The sequence below is a fragment of the Meriones unguiculatus genome, chromosome 9 (assembly GCF_030254825.1).
Source record: "Meriones unguiculatus strain TT.TT164.6M chromosome 9, Bangor_MerUng_6.1, whole genome shotgun sequence".
Taxonomy (NCBI): domain Eukaryota; kingdom Metazoa; phylum Chordata; class Mammalia; order Rodentia; family Muridae; genus Meriones; species Meriones unguiculatus.
The window spans coordinates 111,522,603-111,548,991 of NC_083357.1; positions in this window are offsets into that span (position 1 = coordinate 111,522,603).

A 26,389-nucleotide genomic window follows, 5' to 3' on the forward strand; every position below is an offset into this window, starting at 1 on the left:
ACTAAACTGCCATGGACCACATCTGCGCAGGGGCCCTAGGCCATCTCCATGCCTAGGTACTTGGTTGGGGTATGAGTCTCTGGGAAGACCCCTGTGTTCAAATTTTCTGGTTCTGTTGCTCTCCTTGTGGAGTTCCCATCTCCTCCAGATCCTACTATTTCCCACTTGTTACATAAGATTTCCTGACATTTAGTTCTTTAATGCTGTGGATTTTAGAAAGTGGCTCGGGGGTAGAAAGATCGTAAGAGCCAGAGAATCGTAGATTTTGCTATGAGAATGTGTCTCCTAGTAACATCAGAAGCTATTCCACAAAATCTCACCAACAATCCTTCCCAAATACGAGCTCTTCAGAGGACACAAGTGAGCACGGCAAACTGTGCGAAGGAAAGCCCATGAGGTCTCTACTCTACAGGAAGAAGTGAAGGCAACTGAACAAAGCTGGTAGTGGAAGAGGTGGTCTTCTCCTGGGAACTGCCCACCAACCGGCTGTCCAGGGACAAACTGTCATCCCTGAAAATATACATACAAGCAGCATTATATGAACTGAACCTTATTTTCATGTAATATATAAAATATATAAGTATATTATATTAATATATTATTAACATAATAAAATAGAAAATATTTATAAATATTTTGTTATTTATACATACATATTTGTTAATATGTATGTTCATATTATTATATATCATATAAAGTATTATATTATTATACGAAATATTTATAAAATATATATTCATATGTATTATATAAAATACAGATAACATTTGATTTAAAAAGAGGCCATACATTTGAAGGAGAGTGGGAAAGGTTTTTATAAGAGGGTTTGGAGGGAGGGAAAGGAAGGTAGAAATGTTGTAATTGAATTAAAATCACAAAAGTAAGCAAAATGAAAGTGACAGGGGGAGAAGAATTACACTTCTATTTAGGTATAAAGGTAAATATTTAGAATGTCGGTTGAAACTATTCTGGTCTAGTGATGGGGCAGCTGAATGTTGTCCTCTGAGATATATGACTTCACTAGCCCTGGGGAGTTAGCTAATAACTGACTCTGACATCATTATTGATGGGCCTTCTTATTGATGGGACATCTTATTGAATGGGACTCAAGTCCTATTAGAAATTATATATTTTAAAAGGACAAAAATTTGAGAGAGAGCAAGGAGGGGTGTATGAGCAGGTTTGGGGAGAGGAGGAAGAATGAATACAGAAATTGTGGTACATTTATACAGTGGAATACTACTCAGCTATTAACAACAAGGAAATCAAACAATTTTCAGGCAAATGGATAGAACTAAAAATGATCATCCTGAGTAAGGTAATCCAGAAGCAGAAAGACACAAAAGGGGGAACTGTAGAGAGCTGCGGAATGCTATGCCTTAAAGATGGAGCTGGTTTCTGCCTTCCACCTTCCCAATGGTGAGTGCTCTCTGTCACGAACAACTCCACATTTGGCTAAGGCCGAGGATCTGGCTTGCTTCCATGTATGTGGACCTATCTGCATTGCCCCTGTGGCACGCCTGGGTTGGCTACCCAGAGGCTATTTAAGCTGTGGGCTGGCTTTCCCCGGGGTCCGAGGAGGATTGTTCAATGTTCCTGAATAAACTGCATTGAAAAAAAAAAAGACACAAATGGTATATGTTAAGACCAATTAATGAATAATGAGGTGCACAACAGATTTTATATGAAAGAGGTTTATTAGATGGAGATGGAGAGGGAGAGAAGAAGAGAAGGAGGCATGATAGGGGAAAAGAGGGGTTACCCTGACAGAGAAAGGGAAGAGGTCAGGGAGCCAAGAGGGCAAGAGAGACCAAGAGGGAGAAAGAGAGCAGGAGGGCCCAAGAAGGAGCAAGAGAGGGACAATGTGGCTAGTTGATACCTTTAAGGAGTAAGGTATCCATGTGTCACCTGGCTGGTGACACATGATGACATCATAGGTTGCTAGGCAACCCAGAAGCAGGTGCCTAAATACTTACAGTATATATTACGTATAAGTGGATATTAGCAATTTAATATAGGCTAACGTACTAAAATCTACACACCTAAAAAAGCTAAATAACAAGGAGCACCCTAGGGAGGATGCTTAATTCTCATTCAGAAGGGAAAACAGGATTGACCCCGGAAGCAGTAGAAGAGAGGAAACAGGACTGGAGCCTTCCACAGATGATCCTCTAAAAGACTCCACCCAACAGGGAATCAAAGCAGATGAAAAAGCTCGCAGCCACTCACTCTCTGGACAGAACACAGGAGTCTTGTGGAAGAAGGGGAAGATAGAAGGATCCAGAAAGGACAGGAGCCCCACAGGGAGACCAACAAAGCCAAAAAAGCAAGGCCCAGGGAGGACTGCAGAGACTGATGCATCAACCAAAGACCACGAATAGAGAGGACCTAGACCCCTTGCTTAGATGTATCCCACTGTCAGCAGTCTCCAAGTGGGTTCCCTAGTAAGGGGAGAAGAGTGTGGGGAGCAGCTGTTCTGCCAGGCTGCTTTGTTATTTTGATCTCAGCGGAAAGACATGCTTTCACCCTGGCCTTCACTGCAGTCACTGATGAGCTGCCAAGTCTATCTCCTATTGTTTGAGACAGCAGGTAGAATGTCTTGTCAAGTGCACACCTTTTGCTTACGTGAGGATCACACAGACAGGTGGTCCAGGTAAAGAAGTTTTGACTTCCCTGTGAATTCATGCATTGTGCTAAGGTGCTTTTGCTCTGACTTAAAAGGGTTTTACTGGAATAAAGCAAGAGGTGACTAGTTCTTCTACTAGAGCCGTTCAAAAAGATCATATGTGTTGTGTGTTGGTTTATTAGTTTTTCTTTCGATCCTCACTCCCTACTCAAGAACTATTCGACTCTGCCAGTGGCCTCCTGCAGAGGAGACAATCTCTGACATGATCTCGGTTGCCTGCTTCTTGACCACTTCTCTCTGGTAGGGTGACATAGCCAGCCCACAGAGGAAGAGGATCCAGGTAATCCTGATGGGACCTGATAGGCTAGAGTCAGACAGTAAGGGAGGAGGAATCCCCGATCAGTGGATTAGGGGAAAGGGATATGGGAGAAAGAGGGAGAGAGGGTGGGACCAGGAGGAGATGAGGGAGGGGGCTACAGGTAGGATACAAATGAACAAACTGTAAAAGGTAATAATAATAAAAGATTAAAAAGAAAAAGAAAGAAAAAAAAAACTGTGTTTTAATAGTGATGTCCTTGCCTGTCAAGCTGAGAGTTTACCAAGAACAAGAAAGTAAAGGCTGTGTTTTAATAGTGATGTCTTTGTGTGTTGAGTTGATAACGGGCCAATTTTGTGGATTAGTGTTTTGTTAACGTCACACAAACTAGAGTCACCTGGTATGAGGAACAATTAAGTATTGTACTTTCTTGATTATTGACTGATCTAGAACTGCCCAGCTAGCTCACTGTGGACAGTTCCACTCCTGGGCAGATACCTGGTCCTGGCTTGTATGAGGGAGCAAGTTGAGCAAGCCACAAGAGATAAGCAAGAAAGCAGTATTCCTTACTGCCTGGAGCTCCTGCCTGGCTTCCTCACTGCTGTAGCCTGTAAGCTGAAATAAACCCTTTTATTTCTCCCCCCCCAAAAATAAAAATAAAAATACCACATGATCAGTTGAATTTTCATCTTTGCTTTTAAAATGCCACCTTTATGCATTACTGTCTTCACACAGAACTACTATTTAGAGTCCTTTAAAAAGATTTCCTAAGTCCACTGCTAGGGGAGGTCCTCCTCCCCTTCCATCTGACCCTAGCTTATCAGGTATCTTCAGGACTGGCTGCCATGTCCTCTGTGGCCTAGCAAGACTGTTCCTCCCTCAGGGAGGGGAGAGATAAAGGAGCCAGTCATTGAGTTCATGAAAGGAATAGTTCCTGTTTCCCTTACTAGGGTACCCACTTGGATACTGAGCTACCATGGGCTTCATCCAAGCAGGGGTTCTAGGTTATATCCATACATGGTCCTTGGTTGGAGAATAGTCTCATAGAAGAACCCTGTACCCAGATATATTTGGTCCTTGTGGAGCTCCTGTCCTCTCCCAGTCATATTAACTCCCCCTTTTATCATATGATTCCCTGCACTCTTATGAAGGTTTGGTTATGAGTCTTAGCATCTGCTTTGATACACTGCTGGGTAGAGTCTTTCAGAGGCCCTCTGTGGTAGGCTCCTGTCCTGTTACTTGTTTTCTCCTACTTCCAATGTCCATCCCATTTGTCTTTGGAGAGGAGATGAGGGAGGAAGGGTGGGATTGGGAAGGAATGAGGGAGGAGGCTACGGCTGGGATACAAACTAAATAACCTGTGATTAATATAAAAAAATAAAAATTAAAAAAATTTCCTAAAACTTATTTTTAAAGCAGGCAGATCTCTTCATGGAGTCTAGATCTAGAAAATTCAAAGACTCACAGGTTATCTAAACATAAACTCTACTGAAACCAAATCCAGGACCTAATTTAAAAACATCCTATAACATAATTGAAGCAGTAATTGTCTGACTTCAAGATGAACAGTTGGAGGTACTCACTTTTCCAGCATATCGCATATTTTTTACCTAAGAAAATAATCCCTTTACATTTCTGACAAGACTTTTGATGGATAGGAACAAGAAGCATTTGCACTATAATTTTTCAGTGCTTTAAAATAAAGTGAATGTTTTCTAAATGTCATAGTTTAAATTTCATGGGGCATGAAATCTCCTATGAAATGAAATTTAAAGCCTTTTTTCAAATAAGGAGACTAATCCTACAGTCAAAAACACTCCATACTCTAAGGCATTATTAACCTTGGAGTACTTCTTGAAAAAAAGTGATAACACTTTCTGACACATTAGGATTAAATTTGTCTTTATGTAATTATGTTAAATAATATATTTAAAACAATAATATTTGCAAGTGTGAACAATAGTAAAATTCCCATTTACTAATAATAACTGTAATAATAACTGCATGGTGATGTTTACATTTGCGTAGCTCTCTGCTCAGGAGAATGATCATCGGGCAATATCCTAAAAAGAGATAGCAGTAAATTCATTCTACTTTCCAATGTGAAGTCGCATACTTGTGATTGTTTTTATTAGTAAAGGGCAAAAGGATGTGAATCACAGAGTCAGTTTTATTTTGGTCCATCTCAAAATGTTTCAAAAGATGCAATATTCATACTCTGAATAGCTGATTTTTATTACCTTTTTTCATTACAAGTAGATGTCCATGATGTGTTTGCTTGAAGATTACATGGAGATTGTCCATATTCATACATGCAAACACCACTTATAATATTAATGCAACAGTGGAATAACACTTCTATCTGACTGAAGCATTTGAAATCATTGTGATGGAATCCTTCCCATTTTTAAAGCCCCACAATGGAAGTAACTGCCATTTTCATTTCCATGATCCTAGTGTTTTGAAACATGAACAGGGATAAGTTACATATTGAGAAAATAATGAATTCTGGCTCATCAACTTTACAATTTCCCACAAGCCGGAAGACTCGGATTCTTGAGGGTTAGCAAGTACTTCACACTGTAGATTTCTCTCTCTGTCTCTATCTCTGCCTGTCTGTCTGTCTGTCTCTCTCTCTCTCTGGGCTTTCTCAACTCTTAAGTGCTCTTCCCTGTAGCCTGGTAATTACTAACTCTTCTGGGGATTTGGCCCCACCTGGTGGTTGATTATAAGAATGGTTGACCAGCTGCTCCTATGTTTCTGGATGTCTGCGTGTGGGCCTGGCCTCCAGTTTCTTCTCTTGTTCACACTGTAATTTAATTTAAGAAAATAACCCCTGGTTTACCCAGAAACACAGTCCCTTGAAATAAAATTTATGTTTCCTTATTCTCTATGCTGCCACCTTGCCTAAAACAATCTTGTTCTTGATCTTTCAAACTCTCCAACTTCCATTTGAGAAATAAAATGGACGGGTTGAAAAAGCTAGAAGGCATTACATCAGTGTTCCTAGCAGGATTGATCATGAAAAAAGAATCCATATAGAATGTATTTAAGCTTCCTATGGAAAAATCCTCTGCCCCCAATTATCTTTTAACTTTATTACACTTTAATAATTTATGTGTGTGTTACTATGTATGTGTTCACATATGTACATGCCATGGACTGCATATGACTGTTACAGGATAACTTGAAGAAATTAGTTTATCCTTCCAGTAGGTCCAGGGGATCAAGCATAGCTTGTCAGACTTAGTGGTGAGCGTGTTCATCCACAGAATTGCATCATGCTCCCACCACCAGCCTTTAGAAAAGTTTCTGGCTGCCTCTTCACATTCTTAACCAGGATTCAGTGGTAGAACTTAACATTCAAAGGGGGTTTCTCTTTATATCTCAGCAATTCAATTTTCAGGTCCATTAAAGGAAATTTTGTGTGTGTGTGTGTGTGTGTGTGTGCATTTGTAAACAAGTTTTATTTTCTTAATATTCAATCATAACCTGTATTAGAAAATGGTCTCCAAATTCCAGTAAACACACTTAAATAACCTGTGTTTAATGATAGGACACTTTTGTTCTGTCCAGATTAGACCTAGGACTCATGGGTATTTGTGTACTTTAGTATAAGTGCATGCAACAGGCAACTTCATTGGAGGCTGCTAACTTTTTAATCATTTAAAATGCAAACAGCATTTATAGCTGAATCTTTGTATACATTTGCAAAATAGCTTGAGTTTCTTCATCTAAATTTAAGTATCTTGAGTTTTGTGTTTTAAAAAGTGTCACAGGCATTAGCAATGAAACTCAGAAGTTACAAGTGATTGCCCAAATAGCAAGATAGTAAGGCAGGAAGAGTCCCATTAAAATTTTCAGAATGGAGGACAAAATTTTACTAGCAATAGACACAAAGCACTATGCTGTATATTTCCTAATAGAATGATGCCTGAGCTACCTCGGGAGAACTGAGATGCTCATGGTTTGGGTATCTGTGCAGTTCTTAAGGTGGTTTTGTCTACATTATTTCATTAAATTCATTTCTAAGTTTTTCACTTCCAAAGGCCTTGAATGCATCCACACACCTTTTATAAATTAAATCACCTGACTCCATAAATCAACATAATAAAATGGCTTTTACATTTTTATGTGAATATGAATTTGCACCACGTTAAGTGTTACTTTCACTTTCTAGGCTGAAGCTGATTCCACTCATATATATTGTCAGAGAGTACTGGCTGTAGAAAATGTAATTATATTATACAAAATAAAAGCTTGCAGATACAAAAGAGTGAGTGTACAGGATCATAAGTATTGTTTCTTTTAAATTATAAACACCCACGCAATGTTGATATATCCTAGAATTTCACTGTGTGTTAGGAAGGGTAAAAAAATAAAGCCAGTTTTGCAGCAAAGTCATCACTATCTAACAGTATCATCCAGATTGTTATTTTAATCCTCCATTTCCCCTTGAATAGCACTGTTACTACATAGATACTAATGCAGCAGGGTCAGCTGTGACTCATTGGGTGCTATTTAGAACCATTGACATATACAACATTTGTATTTGTAAGGCATTTGAGAGTGTATCGCAGAAACACTGACGATTGTTTTAAATAAAGATGAGCTGACTCTAAGGTCTGCAATGTTTATACGACTCAAATGGAATTGAGTACGGTCTACATTCACTCGAATACTTCGGAGAACCTACAGACAGCTCGCTCTGATGACCTACTGAAGAGATCATTGAGACATATTCAACGGTGAAATGCTTCCACCACATATTTGTTACATATGCTTTCTGCTTAGCAAGTTTAAAAGAGAAATGTGCCTCTGAGACACGTGGACTGTGAGTCAGACCCTACAACCACGCGGTGTACCCACGGATTGGCTTTGTCTTCTACACCACAATTCCTGAAAAGCCAGAAGTGTATTCTTTGATGAAGACTGCCAACCACGTGCCTATTTAGTCTACTATTAAATGTGCTCCTATCATCCTAAACCTGGGTTTATTGTGGAGCATCACTAAGAGAATAGATTGCTCATCGGTGTCAGTTCTGCAGTCTCACTGGTTGCTCATCAGTTCAGTAAAGGTGTCTATATTAGATCTTTATTACATTTTTTTATTTGTAGTAAAACTGAAAGAAAATAGAAACTGTTAATAGGACACTCTTATGAAGAGTCTGCAACACGATTTTTATCTGTTCAGAAGAGAGCTGTTCAAGTAGTGCTTAAGTTTCTCTAGCCTGTGAACAGTGTAAAAACCAAATGGGGTGTCAGGAATGCATCTCAAAATCTTTTGCTTAATATTACATCTATTTTAGGATCCTAAAAATATGCATACTAATTAATAAAACCAACTAACAGACCTGCTTGCAGCTTAAAAGCCATGACAGCCAAATGTGATTGGAACCTCATTAAGACTAAGATTATGCATTGATGAGCATGAGAGATGCTCTCATTCGCAATGGCATGCAATTTCATTTCTACAGGAAGTTACCTACACTGCTCAGGAATTACTGGGGTAACTTCTCTTTCCACAAAGCAATTACCTGTTATGTTTTGACGTGGATGACACTTGTTAATGGCAAAGTTTTAAGGTGTTACAAATGCATAAATCACTGTCAAGCACTCTCGATTACATAATGTGGGATATTTTTATACCAGCATCAGTATCATCAAAGAAGAACCGAACAAGTTACATGGCTGAAAGTGTTACATAAATGCCTGTTAGTCCAGGGGAGGGGTTCTGTGTTGAAAATAATAGCACAATTGTCAATCCACAGAGGACTAAGGGCTGAATAAAATACGCCATTAAGTGAGAAGAATGTTAAAGAGTATGCAAGAGCTAAGTGCATTTTAAAGCTAAATAGGCATGTATTCGCTGGTAAGTTAAAATTATGATAGAAGAAAACTATGTTTAATCTTTTACGTATCAGTCTACGCTGTCTGAAATGTATGCATTGGCATCACGTCCATATATTCACCAATACCGTCAAGGCGCTTGACCAGAAAACAGCATATATGGTGCTAGTAGAATAAGCTTTAAAAGGGCCATCATTGTGAAAAGGATGGAATTAATTTCCTGAGACATTTTAACATCATTTGTCATTTTCTTTTTTCTTTTTTTAAATTTGTTTTTTATTGATTAGAGTTTATTCACTTTGTATTCCAACTGTAGCCCGCTGCCTTGTCCCCTCCCAATCTCACCCTCCCTCCCTCATCTCCTCCCATGCTCCTCTCCCAAGTCCACTGATGGAGGACGTCCTCCTCCCCTTTCCTCTGAACCTAGCCTACCAGGTCTCATCAATACTGGCTGCATTGTCTTCTTCTGTGGCCTGGTAAGGTTGCTCTCCCCACAGGGAGGGGAGGGATCAAAGAACCAGCCACTGAGTTCATGTCAGAGTTCATGTCAGCCTCTGTTCCCATTACTAGAGAACCCACATGGAGAGTAAGCTGCCATGGGCTACGTCTGTGCAGGGATCCTAGGATATCTCCATGCATGGTCCTTGGTTGGAGTGTCAGTCTCAGATAACACCCCTGTGCCCAGATATCTTGGTTCTGTTGCTCTCCTTGTGGAGCTTCTGTCCCCTCCAGGTCTTTCTATCTCCTCCTTTTTTCATAAGATTCCCTGCACTCTGCCCAAAGTTTGGCTATGAGTCTCAGCATCTGCTTTGATACCCTGCTGGGTAGAGTCTTTCAGAGGTCCTCTGTGGTAGGCTCCTATCCTGTTCTCTGTTTTCTCCCTCTTCTGATGGCCAACTTATTTGCATTTCTGAATGAGGATTGATCTTTTTAACCAGCGTCCTCCTTCTTGCTTAGATTCTTTAGGTGGACAGATTTTAGTATGTTTATTCTATATTATATGTCTAATATCCACTTATAAGTGAGTATATACCATATGTGTTTTTCTGTTTCTGGGATACCTCATTCAGAATGATCTTTTCTAGTTCAGGAGACAACTTCCTGATCAGAACACCAACAGCACAGGCTCTAAGATCAATAAATGGGACCTCATGAAACTACAAAGCTTCTGTAAAGCAAAGGACACTGTCATCAGAACAAAACAACAGTCTACTAGAGACTGGGAAAGGATCTTCACCAAACCTATGTCTGACAGAGGGTTAATATCCAGAATATATAAAGAACTCAAGAAGATAAAAAGCAACAAATCAAGTAATTCAATTAAAAAATGGGTACAAAGCTAAACAGAGAATTTTCAATTGAGGAATATCAAATGGCAGAGAAACACTTAAAGAAATGTTCAGTGTCCTTAGTCATCAGGGAAATGCAAATCAAAATGACCCTGAAATTTCACTTTACAACCATCAGAATGGCTAAAATAAAAAACTCAAGTGACAACACATGATGGAGAGGTTGTGGAGAAAGGGGAACCCCCCTCCATTGCTGGTGGGAATGTAAACTTGTACAACCATTCTGGAAATCAATCAGGTGCTTTCTCTGACAATTAGGAATAGCACTTCCTCAAGATCCAGCTATACCATTCCTAGGCATATATCCAAAAGATGCTCAACTGTACAACAAGGATTTTTACTCACCCATGTTCATAGCAGCGTTATTATTCGTAATAACCAGAATCTGGAAACAACCTAGTTGTCCCTCAAATGAGGAATAGATACAGAGACTGTGGTACATTTACACAAGAGAATGCTACTCAGCAATTAAAGACAAGGAAATCATGAAATTTGCAAGCAAATGGTGGGAATTATTTGGCATTTTCAAAATACATGCTGTTTATAGAAAAATAACATATGCTACTAGCATCCAGATGTAAAGAGAACAACAGTATTTGGTCTGTCTTCGGCTTGCACACGTATTCACGCACACATGCCTGGACAATTATGGTCTGAGGCCCACCTACCCACCCCTTTTTTTTTTCACAGAGGGCTTATTGGACAGAATGTACACACTCTTCCTTTCTAAAACTACTTGCTGTGAACTTTGTCAAAAGTGATATGTTGGTGGGATTTTTAAGAACAAGCAGACAACTCTCGAAGCCCGCTGTTTACATGTGATTAAACTTCTCCTCGCATTCAGAGTTATGACATTGTTGGGACTGAAACATTTGTATGCATGATCAGATCCTGAGTTTACACAGTGAATGGTCCTCTTGTGGTCTGAGGAGCTGTGACCACAGGTTGAAGAAATGCTGAGGTTCCTAGATGGAGGGAGAGTCAGCACTGAGCAAAAAATGGAAGATGGGTGAAGTAAGGCAAAGCTAAAAGTGGAGATAAAAGAATAGAAAGAAAAAGAGAAATACAGCACAAATCTGAAGGGAGAAGAGAGAGAAAGAAAGAAAGAAAGAAAGAAAGAAAGAAAGAAAGAAAGAAAGAAAGAAAGAAAGAAAGAAAGAAAGAAAGAAAGAAAGAAAGAAAGAGAATAGTGCCCAGTGTGGAACATTTCTCTTTGAGCTGGAAAAAAGAACTTTTCAAGACTTGCCACAGTGTTCAGATGGAATGTGCATTGCTATGAGAAAGCCCCCGAAAATGCTTCTGCTGCAAAATTCTACAGCAAAAACAAATAACAGAGACCACCATCTGTGTGCGCACTGTGGATGAGGTCCTGGAGGCAGTGTACAGGCAGGTTTTCCAGCCTCTGAAACAAAACTATAATGTAGTAATTTATACTTGCTTCAGAGACAGATACCCAGAGGACCCAATAACTTAAGTGCATTGCCAGAAGCAACCATGATCTTGAGTGCACACATCCAAGATGCCCCCGCTTCCCATACTGCATCCTTCTGGAACCTTTAAGAACAGCCTTCTGCATCCGAAGCTCTGTGGTACAGTAAGGCAGCAGTTAGCGCTTTAGACATGATTCCCTTGTAAAAAATGTTTGATTTCTATCCCCAGTAGAAATCGACATCTGCATAGTGTCGATCAGAGCCTGTCCTTTGGGGGAACTGCTTTTCTTCCCCTCACAGCACCGGGCACTGACAGGGCAGAGGCAGCATGCACTTGTTCCAGAACAGAATGGCCCAGCATTCCTGAGCCAGTGCTTTTATCCAGTGTTTCTCTTGTCTGTCCATCTCTATGTTGAATTTATGGGAACACAGAAACTCAGGTAATAGAAAACCGAACTCTGAAAATGTCACTTCAAACCAACTAGACATCTGGCATTAGCCTTAGAAACTGGAAATCATGGTATCAGTTGAGCAACAGGATTTTCTGGGAGTGACATTGCAAGGATGAGGGTATCTCACCCATGACTGCCTGGACCTCTCTCTAAAGGTGGTGTGAATACAAAGGCTTTTTATAGAATCAGCAAAGACCATATAAGGACAGACATAAGGACTTTACAGAAGCGGCCTGTTCATATGGTCCCTGCATACCCCAACAATCTAGGTAAATAGTTCCTCTTAGGTCCTCCTCTATCAGAGGACTAGGGAAACGACATAGGAGACGAAGAGAGAGGGTGGGTTGGACTGGGAGGAGATGAGGAAGGAGGCTTACAGTGGGGATACAAAGTGAATAAATTGAAATAAATGGATAGAGAGAGGTAAAATTAAAAAACAGTTCCTCTTACTAAAACTGTAAGGTGCTTAATATAGTTTTCATGATTCCCCTTAGACTCTTCTCAGTGCTCTATATTGTGAATCACATCCTGGATCTCCACGGCAGAATCAAAATGGCACACTCTGAAAAGGAAAAACAAGTCAGTATCCATTGACCCTTAGGGAGAAAGGAAGTTGCCGAAGGCTTTCATGGCCCTTTCCACGTCCTAAGATCTGAAGTTCCCGTGGGCTGCATGGCAGCGGTCTAGCTGATGCTCCTCCTCAGCTTCACGGTTCTGGTCTCTATGTAGGACCATCAGGTCTCTGCTTAACAGTCCCAGTCTCGAAGAACAACACACACTGAACAAGTTGAAAGAATTTATGGAAAAGTTAATATCCTCCCTGTCCTCCTAGCCGTGTGGGCTTCTCGCTTCCTACCAGAGTGACGCCCTAAGGCAGACAGCCTCCCACTGCTTGTCTAATAGGGAGATCTGCAGTTACCTATTACAGTGTCATGTATTCTAAATGTCTGTGAGTTAAACGTGGAGAGCAAAGCCTTCATCATGCCGTAGATGAGAAGCGGAGACAGGTTCTTAAGGGCACAAGGGCCTCCAATCCCACGTACTTCTCTACAACCAATCATTTTTAATTTTAGTGTGTATGTGCCTATGACAGGATGCACAATGGTATGGTGTGTATGTGTGTGTGTGTGTGTGTGTGTGTGTGTGTGTGTGTGTGTGTGTGTGTGTAGGTTATAGGAAAACTCTATGGAATCCATCATTTCCTTATAACTTTAAGTTGCTTCCAAGGATTGAACTCGGATTGCCAGAATTGCACAGCAAACACCCTTTACCTACTGACATCTCACTGTCCCAAGCATGTTCTTCTTAAAGTTTTATCGGATTAGTCAGTCAGTAGTTACCTCATTTATAATCACAATAGTGATTTTAATCATTAAATTATACATCCGGCCCTGAAAAAATGTATACATATTTTAAATGATGTTAACTTCATAATTGTTGGTTTGGGTAACATTCATTGTGGTCTCAGCATTTAGCAAAGAGAGGCAAGCAGCTTGTAAGTCTACAGCTATCCTGTCCTGAATTACACAGCGTGTTTCAGGCAAGCCAAGGCTGTAGAGTGACAACCCTCCTAAAACACAGTCCATTCAATTCGATAAAATAATGTGTACTGGTTAATCATCTTAGAACATAAATAAAGATACATACAGAGTTCGAATGGCAATTGGGCTTACACTCTCAAATAAATCATTTCTTCCACCGTCTATTACAATAAATGTAAGAAAGGAAAGGGGATGGGAGAAAAGAATGGTCAATCATCTCATACAAACAACATGTTTGACTGAATTATGTTTGAAATTGCTATGAGAAAACATATCAAGTCAGTTCTTATTTTCTAACTCAGAGATAAACTCTCATGTCCCTGGTCCACAAGGTTGAGAAATGGTAATGTGCTCCAATCTGCAATGCCTCTTTGTTCCAGACTGTGGATCAACCTCTGGATGCACTTCCGCATGCTACCTGTTTAGAGCCATAGCAGCGCTTAGCACAAGTCTGGTGCTTGCATTCCTCTCACATCTTTCTTTGGCTCTTAGGTCCATGAGGTCATTTTTGGCTGGATCTGCACATTGACTCTGACAAGTTATATCATCATGAAAATACAAGAAATACACATTTCATTTAAGAGACATGGACTCCTGACTGCCTTTGTTTGACCTCTCCACCCATCCTGTTGTTGACACTCACAGGCTACTTGGGAGCCAACTGCAAAGATGTGAAGAGTAAGAGCTTAAAATCGATGGCAGGCAGACCAGATGGTGTTTCCAAAGGAGCATTTTGCACATGGGAGAGGATATATAGTTTTAAATGGCAAAAATGTAAATAAATGTGGGCTACTAATTTTTCTACAGATTGCAATGGATAGGTAGATTTCTTCTTTTTAACTCATTTTAAAAGATTTACTTTATTGTTTTATATTATTATTTGTGTGTGTGGCCATGGAGATGTAGCATCCCTTAGAGCGAAGTTGCAGGTGTTTATGAGCTGCTCAACCTAGTTCCAGCATCCACACCTGATCCTCATGTTAGTTCAGCAAGCAGTGTTAGCCTCTGAGCCATTCCTCCGTCACAATTGGTAATTTTTTTAAAGACAAGCTATATGCTAAAGAAAATGTATTAAGGGGCAGTAGGCTAAGAAGATATTTTGCAATGCAGTTCTAGTGACATTTGTAAAGTTAACTGTCCAATGCTGAAATAAATTTGACAAATCTATTTGACATACTAGAATTTATACTGATGAGCATCCCCCCTCCCAAAAAAAAAAAACAAGGCTACCCACATTTCTATTATGTTTTGTCATGTTTGTTTTTAAAAATCTGGTTTAATTTGATTATTTTGGTGTAATAGTTCAATTTATATTTATATTATATTTATATTATTTGTTTTATAAAACCCCATTACATTACTATATGAAAAAGGCTTATAACCAGATACAATCCTACCCTGAATTTAAATAATAATTTGTTTGAGAAAATGCCAAGATATACAAATTGCTATTAAAGACACTTAAGATGAGTTTATCATTCAGATGACATTTTTTTCTTTATTGAGAGTTTTCTTTGTACAAATCATAAAGAAATTGAATTACTGATGTGAATGAGGATTGGTGAAGGAAGTGGCTGTGCCTGTTTTCTTTTCACTAACTACTTTTGTCTGGATGTTTATATTATTATGATTCTGAGGAACATTCCTCTGCAAAAAGAAATCAGATGATTTCAAACCGATTCTTCCCAGATAAATATAAATTATCAATCAACAGAGAAAATTATGCTTAACCTCAAATATAAAGGAGTTCAAGTCAAAATAGGATGTTATTTGCAATTAATGTTCAAGAATTTTAATAAAATTATGTATGTCTAAATGTAACAAACAATATTTTTTTGTTATTTTGTATGTGAGAGACAGAGTAAATGTCAGGTATTCTATAATACAGAATGAGTACTATAGAATACTCATAATTGTGCAGAAATGAGTAACAAATCTGAAGTAGGGAACTGTCTCTATAGACTGAGACTTTTAGAAAAGATTCGAGACTTCTTAGGAAAGGGTCTTAAAGGCAGGGTAACATTTAGACTTCCTACACAGTTGGGGTTCCCAGAGGCCTTCATGAACCATGGAGGCCCACATATATTTGATCAAGTACAGCAGGAGTGTTATGATTCTTGAGGAGGAGCTAATCTTCATGATGCCCATGGTATCCACAGAGTGACCAATGGATGGTAAGTTTTTGGAGTAATAATTACATAGGGACAGAGTCACTTGAAGTTTCTTTGAACAGTCAAACATGTCCTTCAAAGACAAGGTAAGGACATGTTCTTGTTTATAGGATGCTTTTCCAATACATTTTTTATATTCTCATCTATATGCCAAGGTGGCTGAAGGAATCTTCTAAAAGTCTCTTGGAGTCAACTTAAAAGAAGACTTTCTCAATGTCTACCCCTTTTGTCTTTCTGAGTGAGGATTGTTCATCTTACTCAGGGTCCTCCTTCTTGCTTAGATTCTTTAAGTGTACAGATTTTAGTATATTTATCCTATGTTATATTTCTAATATCTACTTATAAGTGAGTATATACCGTGTGTGTCTTTCTACTTCACAGATACCTCACTCAGGATGATCCTCTCTAGTTCCCACCATTTGCCTGCAAATTTCATGATTTCCTTGTTTTTAATACCTGAGTAATATTCCATTGTGTAAAAGTACCACAATTTCTGCATCCATTCCTCCATTGAGGGACATCTGGGTTGTTTAAAACGGATACAGGACAGGAGCCTACCACAGAGGGCCTCTGAAAGACTCTACCCAACAGGGTATCAAAGCATATGATGAGACTCATAGCCAAATTTTGGGCAGAGTGCAGGGAATCTTATGAAAGATGGGGGAGATGAAAGACCTGGAAGGAACAGGAGCTCCATAAGGAGAGCAACAGAACCAAAAAATCTGGGCCTAGGGGTCTTTTATGAGACTGATACTACAACCAACGAGCATGCATGGAGATACCCTAGAACCCTTGCACAGATGGAACCCATGGCAGCTCAGTCTCCAAATGGGTTCCCTAGTAATGGGAACAGGGGCTGTCTCTGACATGAACTCAGTGTTCTGCTCTTTGATCACCTCCCCTGAGGGGGGAACAGCTTTACTAAGACACAGAGCAAGACAATGCAGCCCGTCCTGATGAGACCTGATTGGCTAGAGTCAGAGGAAAGGGAGGAGGACCTCCCCTATCAGTTGACTTGGGGAGGGGCATGAGAGGAGAAGAGAAAGGAAGGGTGGGATTGAGAGGGGAAGAGGGAGGAAGCTACAGCTGGGATACAAAATGAATAAATTGTGATTAATAAAAAATAAATTAATTAAAAAGTTAACCCAACAGAAAAAATAAAATAAAAAGAAGAAGGAGGAGGAGGAAGACAAGGAAGAGAAGACATTTAATCTGGTACTTGACTCCAATGTCTCAGTTCTTTTTAAACTTGGTTCACAGTTGTGGGTTGTTCAGCACCATGGAGAGGTATGCAGGTAGACATAAAAGTAGATGAACTAGGTAGTCCCTAGTCAGTGAAATACAGGAACTACAAACAAAAGCAGATGCACTACCCATACCACTGTACCTTCTCAGTGGCCACAAACACTTCTTTAAGACAACAATTTGTTGAAAAGCTTTGTCTATAAGTCACCAATATTACTAGATCAAAATAAGGCCCAAGTGAAAAAACACAGGGAAAGCCACATGGCATGAACAAAATCCACTGATGGACAGGATGCAGAGTCTAGGATCTTTTATTTAAGTATATCCCAGGCTTAATTCCATGGTGCCATACCATCCCATTGTTTTTTTTTGTTTGTTTGTTTGTTTGTTTTTTTGTTTTTGTTTTTTTTTTCAATGCAGTTTATTCAGGAACCTTGAACAATCATCTGACCCTGGGGAAAGCCAGCCCACAGCTTAAATAGCCTCTGGGTAGCCAACCCAGGCGTGCCACGTGGGCAATGCAGATAGGTCCACATACATGGAAGCAAGCCAGATCCTCAGCCTTAGCCAAATGTGGAGTTGTTCATGACAGAGAGCACTCACCATCGGGAAGGTGGAAGGCGGAAACCAGCTCCATCTTTAAGGCATAGCATTCCGCAGCTCTCTACAGTTCCCCCTTTTTGTTTTAGACGCATCAGGCAAGAGTAGAGGTCTGATCTCTGATATTAGAAATAAATTGGGACTTTGTACTGATGTTCATTTAGGTGTCATCCACCCAAAGAGCATCAGACTTGTCTGATACGTTTTTCTCAGAGGCGGGACCTGGGGCATCAACCCGCATGCAATCAGACATGCTCTTCTCTGGGTCGAAAGCGGCTGACCCTGAGTGCAGTGCTTAGCCTCGCATCCTGAGCATAACATTTTAGCTTTTTATGGTAGCCAACCATGCTTGGGGAGACCGTCCTGCTTCAATGGCTGTAAAGGCCTGAATGGTCATGGCTGCATTACGCTGTTGTGAGACTCTAATCTTGCATATATACCACAGGCAAACCAAGGAGACCAACACCAGAAGGCCTGCTAACACTCCCATGCCCGCCCATTCCTTCAGATGATTCATGGCTGCAGCAATCCATGATGATAATCCTGTGGCTAGTCCTGAGTCCACTCTGGTAGAATTTACTGTGACAATGGCCACTCTCAGCTGCTCCATCATAGTATCGAATTCTCCAGTCCAATTACCTAAAATATAGCTAGACAATTGTTTAGACAGATTTGCAGCACAGGAAAAATTCTCATGTTATATGCTAGTGACTCAAAGTCCAGCATATTTTCATTGACAGCCAAGTTGAGCGATTTGCCATAGGGTATCAATTTGCTCCTGCACGAGGTCAATCCTCTGATTGAACACCATCAAGCTTCCTTTTAGTTGAGCATTAATTCCTTTTTGTACAACTAAGGCATGAGCTACATTGGCTAACAGAGGGCCTCTGAAAGCCTCTGCCCTTCAGACTATCAAAGCAGATGCTGAGCCTGATGGGCAACTGTTGGGCAGAGTGAATGGAATTTTAGGTAAGAACTGGGAAATAGTAAGAGCTGGAGAGGACAGGGTCTCCACAAGGAGAGCAACAGAACAAGAAAATTTGAACACAGGGAACTTCCCAGAGACTCATACTCCAACCAAGGACTATTCATGGAGATAACCCAGAGCCCCTGCACAGATGTAGCCCAGGGCAGTTCAGAGTCCAATTGGGTTACATAGTAATGGGAAGAGGGACTGCCTCTGACATAATCTGATTGGCCTGCTCTTTGATCACCTCCCCCTGGGGGGGGAGCAGCCTTACCAGGCCATAGTAGAGGACAATGCAGCCACTTTTGATGTGAACTGATAGACTAAGATCAGAAAGGAGAGGAGAACCTCCCCTATCAGTGGACTTGGGGAGTGGCATGCAAGCAGAGGGAGGAGGGAGGGTGGGATTGGGAGGGGAGGAGGGAGGGGCTTATGGGGGGATGCAGAATGAATAAAGTGTAATTGATGAAAAATTAAAAAAAAAAGGGAAAAAAATAATTTAAGAACCTTAAATGACTTTCAAAAGTGGAGGAAAACATGGAGTTATTCAATTGGCATGGAGCACGTCTCGCCCCTGGGGGCAATGGTCTCCTGAACCTACTCAGACCTCGGACACCACCACCGCTAGTTCTAGAACTGATGCAGGATGTTCCAACGAGGGGGTTAAGGCTTCTCATAATATTTCCTATAAGCCCACACCTGTTTGTTTATATCCCCCATTTTTATTCATTATTAGCCAGATAGAGCCAAGTAATTGTGGTAATGATACTTGCTTTTTTGCCCAATGCTGGAATGCTAGTAAATTTAGGTATGCCCTGGTTACTCGCATGCCTCGCTGGGTGCCTGTGCCCGTTGATGCCCCTCACACTATGACTCTCTTCAGACAGAAAAGGGATCTTGGAACTACAGCCACCATTCTTACTGCCATCTCATTGGCGGCTGTTGGAGCTACCACCGGGGCATTAGCCATGAGTCATACTGGGCAGACTGCTCAGACCCTGAATAATCATTTAGCCATCCCATTGTTTTTGTGGATTTCTGCGATGTATAATTCCTGCTCTCCCACACATTGTTTTTTTATCTAAACACCAGGAAAGTAAGATGCAATTGACAGAAGTATAATCAACCTGCTTCACTGATTAACAACAAAGGCCTGAGACAAGATATAGTCAAACTGTGTCCCACAGGCCACATCATCCCCCACTGCTTACTACTATACATAAAATGGTATTGAATCACAACACTGACTGCCAAATATACACTGCCCATGCTGCTGTCATACTCCTGTGGCACAGTTGACTTGATATGAGAGACCATTGGGTCTTGGAGCCTAAAATATTTTCTACATTTCCCTTATTAGAAAAGGGTTGCCATCCATTCTCTTGGGACTGTGGGTGGTCTACAAAGTTCTAATTGAGACATCCAATAAAATAAGTGGCAGACCTTATCCTCACACATTGGAAATGTAAAAGCAAAGAGAACAAACATGTGTAAATGAAAGAATTAGCCTGTCTTCCTCTCCTTCTCCTTGACTGACACCAAGCATAATAACGGCCCTTGGGGAAGAGTGTAATTGACTCCTTAAGACAATAATTACTTCAAAAGTTCATTTTGGAATCTAAGGGTACAGCCATAAACGCATATAAGCTTCCTTCCAGTTCTCAGAAGGCTCAAAAGTACTCACTCAATTAGGGAAACAGCTAAATGGCACCCTGCATAATGAGATGACTGACTGACTCTTGAACATTGGAAGTAGTTTAGAAAGTATTTATTTCCATTCTTTGATGCATAGGCAGAATACAATCTATGCTAATTAGTTTGACTTATTTTAGGTTTTATTGTTTGTCTGATTGACCGTTTTGAAATAGGGCCTTCCTCTGTCATCCTTTCTAACCTAGAACATACTATGTAGGCCAGAGGAGCCCAAAACTCACAGCAATCCTCTGTCTTAACCTCCAGAATACCGGGATTATAAGCATGAGGTATCAGAACCACTGCTAATTAGCTTTGTTCTTGGCATAGGGATGTGAACGTGTCCAACAATTCTGTTCCTTACTTCCTGAAAATGCAAAAGATGAAATAGACAAATTGCCAAGGCAAAAGAACAATCAGTACCAGAAATGCAGAAGCAGTGTATTGCTGAACCCCTTCACATCATCCCCAAGTGGGCTCCAGGACTTTGGAATTGGAAGAATGGACTCAGCTCAGAAAACAGAGATATACCTATGTTGCTGGGTTTTTCTTTCCAGAAAGAAGATAAAATCATATTTTATGCACAGCTGTCTCTTTTCTTTGTTCTTTGGGAATAAACTGTGGAAGACATAAATAGAACAAAAAGATTGCTAGGTTTCACAGTCTGTTTTCTGCTGCTATCACAGAATACCACACACTGAGCATATTATCCACAATAGAAATTCACTTGGCTCATGGTTCTGGAGGCTGGCATGTCTAAGATCAAAGGGATGCATCTGGTATGGGCCTTTGTGTTATGTAATAACATGCCAGAAGGGCCCACAAGCCAGCACGTGCAAGACAAGAAAAACAGGCTAAACTCATTCTTTGTCAGCAGGAGCCCACTCCTGAGATAAATAACTCATTTCAAACTTTGGATAAAGTGCAGGGAATCTTAGGGAAGAAGCCAGAGATAGAAAGATCTGGAGGGGACAGGAGCTCCACAAAGAGAGAAACAGAACCAAAATAACTGGGTCCAGGTGTCTTTTCTGAGACTGATGCTCCAACCAAGGTCCATGCATGAAGATAACCTAGACCCCTGCTCAGATGTGACAGCTCAGTGTCCAAGTGAATTTGCTAGTAATGGGGACAGGGACTGTCTCTGACATGAACTCAGTGGCTGGCTCTATGATCACCTCCCCTTGCGGGGGAGCAGCCTTACCAGGCCACAGAGGAAGACAATGCAGACATTCCTGATGAGACCTCATAAACTAGGGTCAGAGGGAAGGGAAGGAGGACCTCCCCTGTCAGTGGACATTGAGAGGAAAATGGGAGGCGATGAGAAAGGGAACACGGAATTGGGAGATGAGGGAGGAGGCTACAGCTGGGATACAAGGTGAATAAACTGTAATTTATTAAAAAGTAAAAAAAAAAATACTCATTTCAATGACAGCATTAATCTGCTCAGATCTTGAAAGCTGAGCCCTCACGATGTTACAGTCCTTAAAGGGATAGCTCTTCATACTGTGGCAGGAGAATAGGACTGAGAGTGAATCTGGACAGATGTTTTAGATGAAGGCTGCAAAATTAGCATAGGAGAAAGTTTATTAGCGAAGGAGAAGGTCAGACCTCTGTCCCAACAAGTGAGAAATGACTGCAGCCACTGATTGGAGCATAGAGGTACCAGAGTGTCTGAAGGTGACCCATGACTCATTATAATTGCAAAATGTACATCTGTGAGTAGGGATTTCAGATGCCAGTGAGACACACAATGAACCAACCGATTGAGGGAGCCTTTGCTATGCAACCAAGCCCGGACACCTTGAGCTATGGGCCTACAAAGCCCCCATAAGATGCTCAGCACTTGTCCTTTGAGTTTCTCAACTTTCTCTTCATTCCATTCTATTTCCTCCATTGGGAGTTCATCTATTTTCTAACTTCCAGGTTCTGCTGCCATCCACACCTGGCTGTTTAATTTCTTGTTCCAGGATGCAACATCCTGGAATCCCTCAGAACTGCCTACTATCCCCAAAATCCATCAATATCATCACTACCACAATGGTGACTAAACTTCACCATGAGTTTTGCTGGACATATTCAAACCATAAAATTCTGGGTATCATGTCGAGAAAGTAAATATTGTCCAAGACATCCTTCATGGCTATCTAAATAGATGATATTGTGATTTTTATATTGTGAGTTCTGTGCATCGTAGGTAACTCATAGCAATCAAAATAATAAGTCCATACATGTGAAAAGAACTTCTGTCCAGGAGAAAAATGTAGTCTTCCTATTTCCACCTGCCAGTTAAAAACATAAGTAAATAATGGGAGAAGGTGTGAGTAAGGATGGTAAAAAAAAAAAAAAAAATATGCTGCACATATGTAGAATTTTCCAAGAGCAAATTTAAGTATTTAAAATCAGAAGTGTAATACCGAGCAGTTTTGAATTTATTCAGATTCATTTCTGTACTGGTGATTAGCTTTGGTGGGTGTTGCACTTTAAATTCTCCTTTGAACTCTCTTGATAAATTCTTCTTAAATCAATGATTTTTAGAAAAGAAAGCTTAACGTGCATTCATTTCATATTCCGATGTTGTCATAGAGTCAGAATTTCAAAATTTATTTCAAGGTTGTCATTTCATCCAAATAATTTCCACTCCAAAGGAAAACATTTCTATTACTTGCCCAAAGGAACCTTTTTGTCTGGAGAACTGTGCTGAGTAGCCAAGGCATAACTGAGGGTCACAAAATGAGGAGGAACACACCATACCAGCATTCACCAGTCAGATGGTCAGCTCTGGAAATACATGGGAAGCATCTTCTCACTTTTTTGAGAAGGGGTGGGTCACAAGGATGAGAGAACAAACCTGGGAGGACCGGGAAGAGAGTGTGTTAGGGGCAGATGATGTGAAATTCCCAAATAATCACTAAAAAGATTATGTTGGGAAAAAACAGATGCCAGCCCTAACACTGTCGCAAATGTGAGTCCAAATGTCACAGTCACCAGCCCTGGGTCCATTACACTCAGCGGCTTGCCCCCGTCCCATGCAGAAAGGAAGCTTAAGCCATACTGTCTACTTCCTTCCACACCCAGAAGGGAACTCCCAGATGCTTCCTTGACCCTCCTGTAGAGACTGAAAATAAAAGTTATGGTCTCATAAATATAGAAGGATTGTGTTTCTCATACAAGGTAAGTTTTCATGAATCTAAATTTAAAGATAATTCCATAGAGAGCTGGTTGGGCAAACAAACAACAGAAGTAACCTAAACCATGTTCTTAAAAGAGGGCTCCAGTAATCTAGGAGATTAAGGGCAACAACCACAGTTAAACATGTCTGACTGCTTTTATAACATAACTGATGTGTGGTTCACTGTACTAACGCTGACCAATTTCATAAGATCCAAACATTTAAAAAATGTATTTTTCTGGTGATTTCTTTCCCAAGTTTAATTCAACATGATGCTTATAAACTAAATATTTGGTGCTTTACACAGCAAACATTAGTTATTGGAAAGTTTATGGTTCAGAGCACTTTTTTTCTTTTACTAAAAATGCTGTGTAATGAGGCAAACGGAGAAAGGAGGGAAAAACGTCTTTTATTTCTCCAGTCAGACCACAGCACAATGTCCACCACAAAGGGAGGATTTTATGGCAGCTGGATTCCTGAATTTGAAAGAGGAGCATGAATTCAATCCAACTCCTAGAGAAGAAAGTGTGTAAATGTAGCAGTGGATGTGTGACTGCAGGACATGGGCTGCACCCACGCTAAGGACGATGGTATAGAAACCGTCCTACTGGCTGGACCCTGAGTCTGGCATAGCTGAAAGGTGAGCCACAGACGGCACAGAAGATGTCACTTCCTGGTGAGGTACACTGAGTGTGCCTTGTGGACCCAACCATCAGGTCAGGCATGAGTTCTGCATCTTTAGGCAAGACCCTAAGTTTGACACAGGATGACCTGGGGATGTTGACACAGAAACCGGATAAGCTTCTCTGAACACAAAATATCTTAAGGAAGGCCAAGTCCTGACATTCTGGTTTTTTTTGTTTGTTTGTTTGTTTGTTTGTTTGTACTTGGTTTTTTAAAATAATTTTCAGTTTGTATGTTTGTTTATGTGTTGTGTGCTACCCCAAAAAGGGCAGGGCTGTTAATTGCAACCAAGATATCAGCTGGTACCTCTTTCTCCCTTTGCCTATTAACACAAGTATGGTAAATCTGTGCCATCCATGAATCAATGATTTGTAAGCCTCAAGCTAGTTGGAGTTACTGTGACAGATCATAGGCTTACCTGACTTTTTCATTCTATGCCCAGTTTCATACCACCAGGTACCAAGTTTCCCTTTTCTCCATCCATTAGGGATCAAATGTTTCTTACTCTCTCCTGGTTTCTATTCAAAACTTTCCAGGTTCTGTACCTCTCATGTGTTCAATGTGCTGAAACAGATAAAATAAGAATCTCTTGTAAAAGATATAATATCAAACATTAGGAAAATCAGGCCAAAACAATTCTCCCTTCACTGTTTCACTACACTTTCTCATCCTAATGTCCTAGTAAGGCTTAAACTATACACCAGGCATTAAATTTCTAGCAAAATTTAAATTTTACATATAAAAAATTTACTTGAATTCATCCTATATATTAATATGTTTTTTTCCAGTTTTCAAAATTTCCACAGGTTTAAAATATAGTCCTCTATAGTAACAAATGGCAAAGTCTGGTCCTGGCTCTGATGCTGGAGCAGTAATGTTGGATGTTCTTGGCCCAATGGGTGTGAAGTTGTAGTACCAGCTAAGGATAAAGATCCCATGACCACTCTGACCTTTACTTACGACAGAGACACAATTTGAGAAGATTCTCCTGAGCAGATGATGATGGTGTCAGAAAAAAAAAATCTATCTCCAAGTAAACATACATAGAGCAAGCTGTTTTTAACACAAAGCCAAAATATAAATAATACTGACCTTACACTTTGCCATAAATTATATTTAGGAATACTAGTCGTATTATTATGCCAAGTAATTGGTTTTAACATAAGTTCAAAAATATGTCTCCATAGAACAAGTATTCTTCAGAAGGAGGGGGGGCTTTGCAGTAGATCTGCTATTACTTTAATTCTTCTATCTTGCATTTAGCTCTTCCTATGGTTCCCTTAAGTATTAGCAGAGCCTTGACTTCTCTCCTTAAAAGAGGAGCCACTTGCCGTTGTCTCCATATCTCTTCAACATAGTACTTGAAGTCCTAGCCAGAGCAATAAGACAACTAAAGGAGATCAAGGGGATACAAATCAGAAAGGAAGAGGTCAAAGTGTCACTATTTGCAGATGATATGATAGTAAACATGAGCGACCCCAAAAATTCAACCAGAGAACTCCTTCAGCTGACAAACACCTTCAGCAAAGTGGCAGGATACAAAATCAACTCAAAAAAATCAGAAGCCTTCCTGTATACCAAAGACAAAAAGGCTGAGAAAGAAATTAGGGAAACAAGACCCTTCACAATAGCCACTAATAACATAAAGTACATTGGTGTGACTCTATCCAAGCAAGTGAAAGACCTGTTTGAGAAAAACTAAAAGTCTCTGAAGAAAGAAATTGAAGAAGATATCAGAAGATGGAAAGAGCTCCCGTGCTCATGGATTGGTAGGATTAACATTGTGAAAATGGCCATCCTGCCAAAAGCAATCCACAGATTCAATGCAATTCCCATCAAAATACCAACTCAATTCTTTACAGACCTTGAAAAAAAGATTCTCAGCTTCATATGGAGAAACAAAAAACCCAGAATCTCCAAAACGATCCTGTACAACAACAGATCATCTGGAGGTATCTCCATCCCTGATCTCAAGCTGTACTACAGGGCAACAGTAATAAAAACTGCATGGTATTGGCATAGAAACAGAAAGGAGGATCAATGGAACCGCATAGAAGACCCAGAAATAAATCCACACACCTATGAATACTCGATATTTGACAAAGAAGCCAAATCTATTCAATGGAAAAAAGACAGCATCTTCAACAAATGGTGCTGGACCAACTGGATGTCTACATGCAGAAAAATGAAAATAAATCCATATTTATCACCCTGCACAAAACTAAAGTCAAAGTGGATCAAGGACCTCAACATAAAACCAGATACTCAAAATCAATTGGAAAAAAAAGTGGGGAACA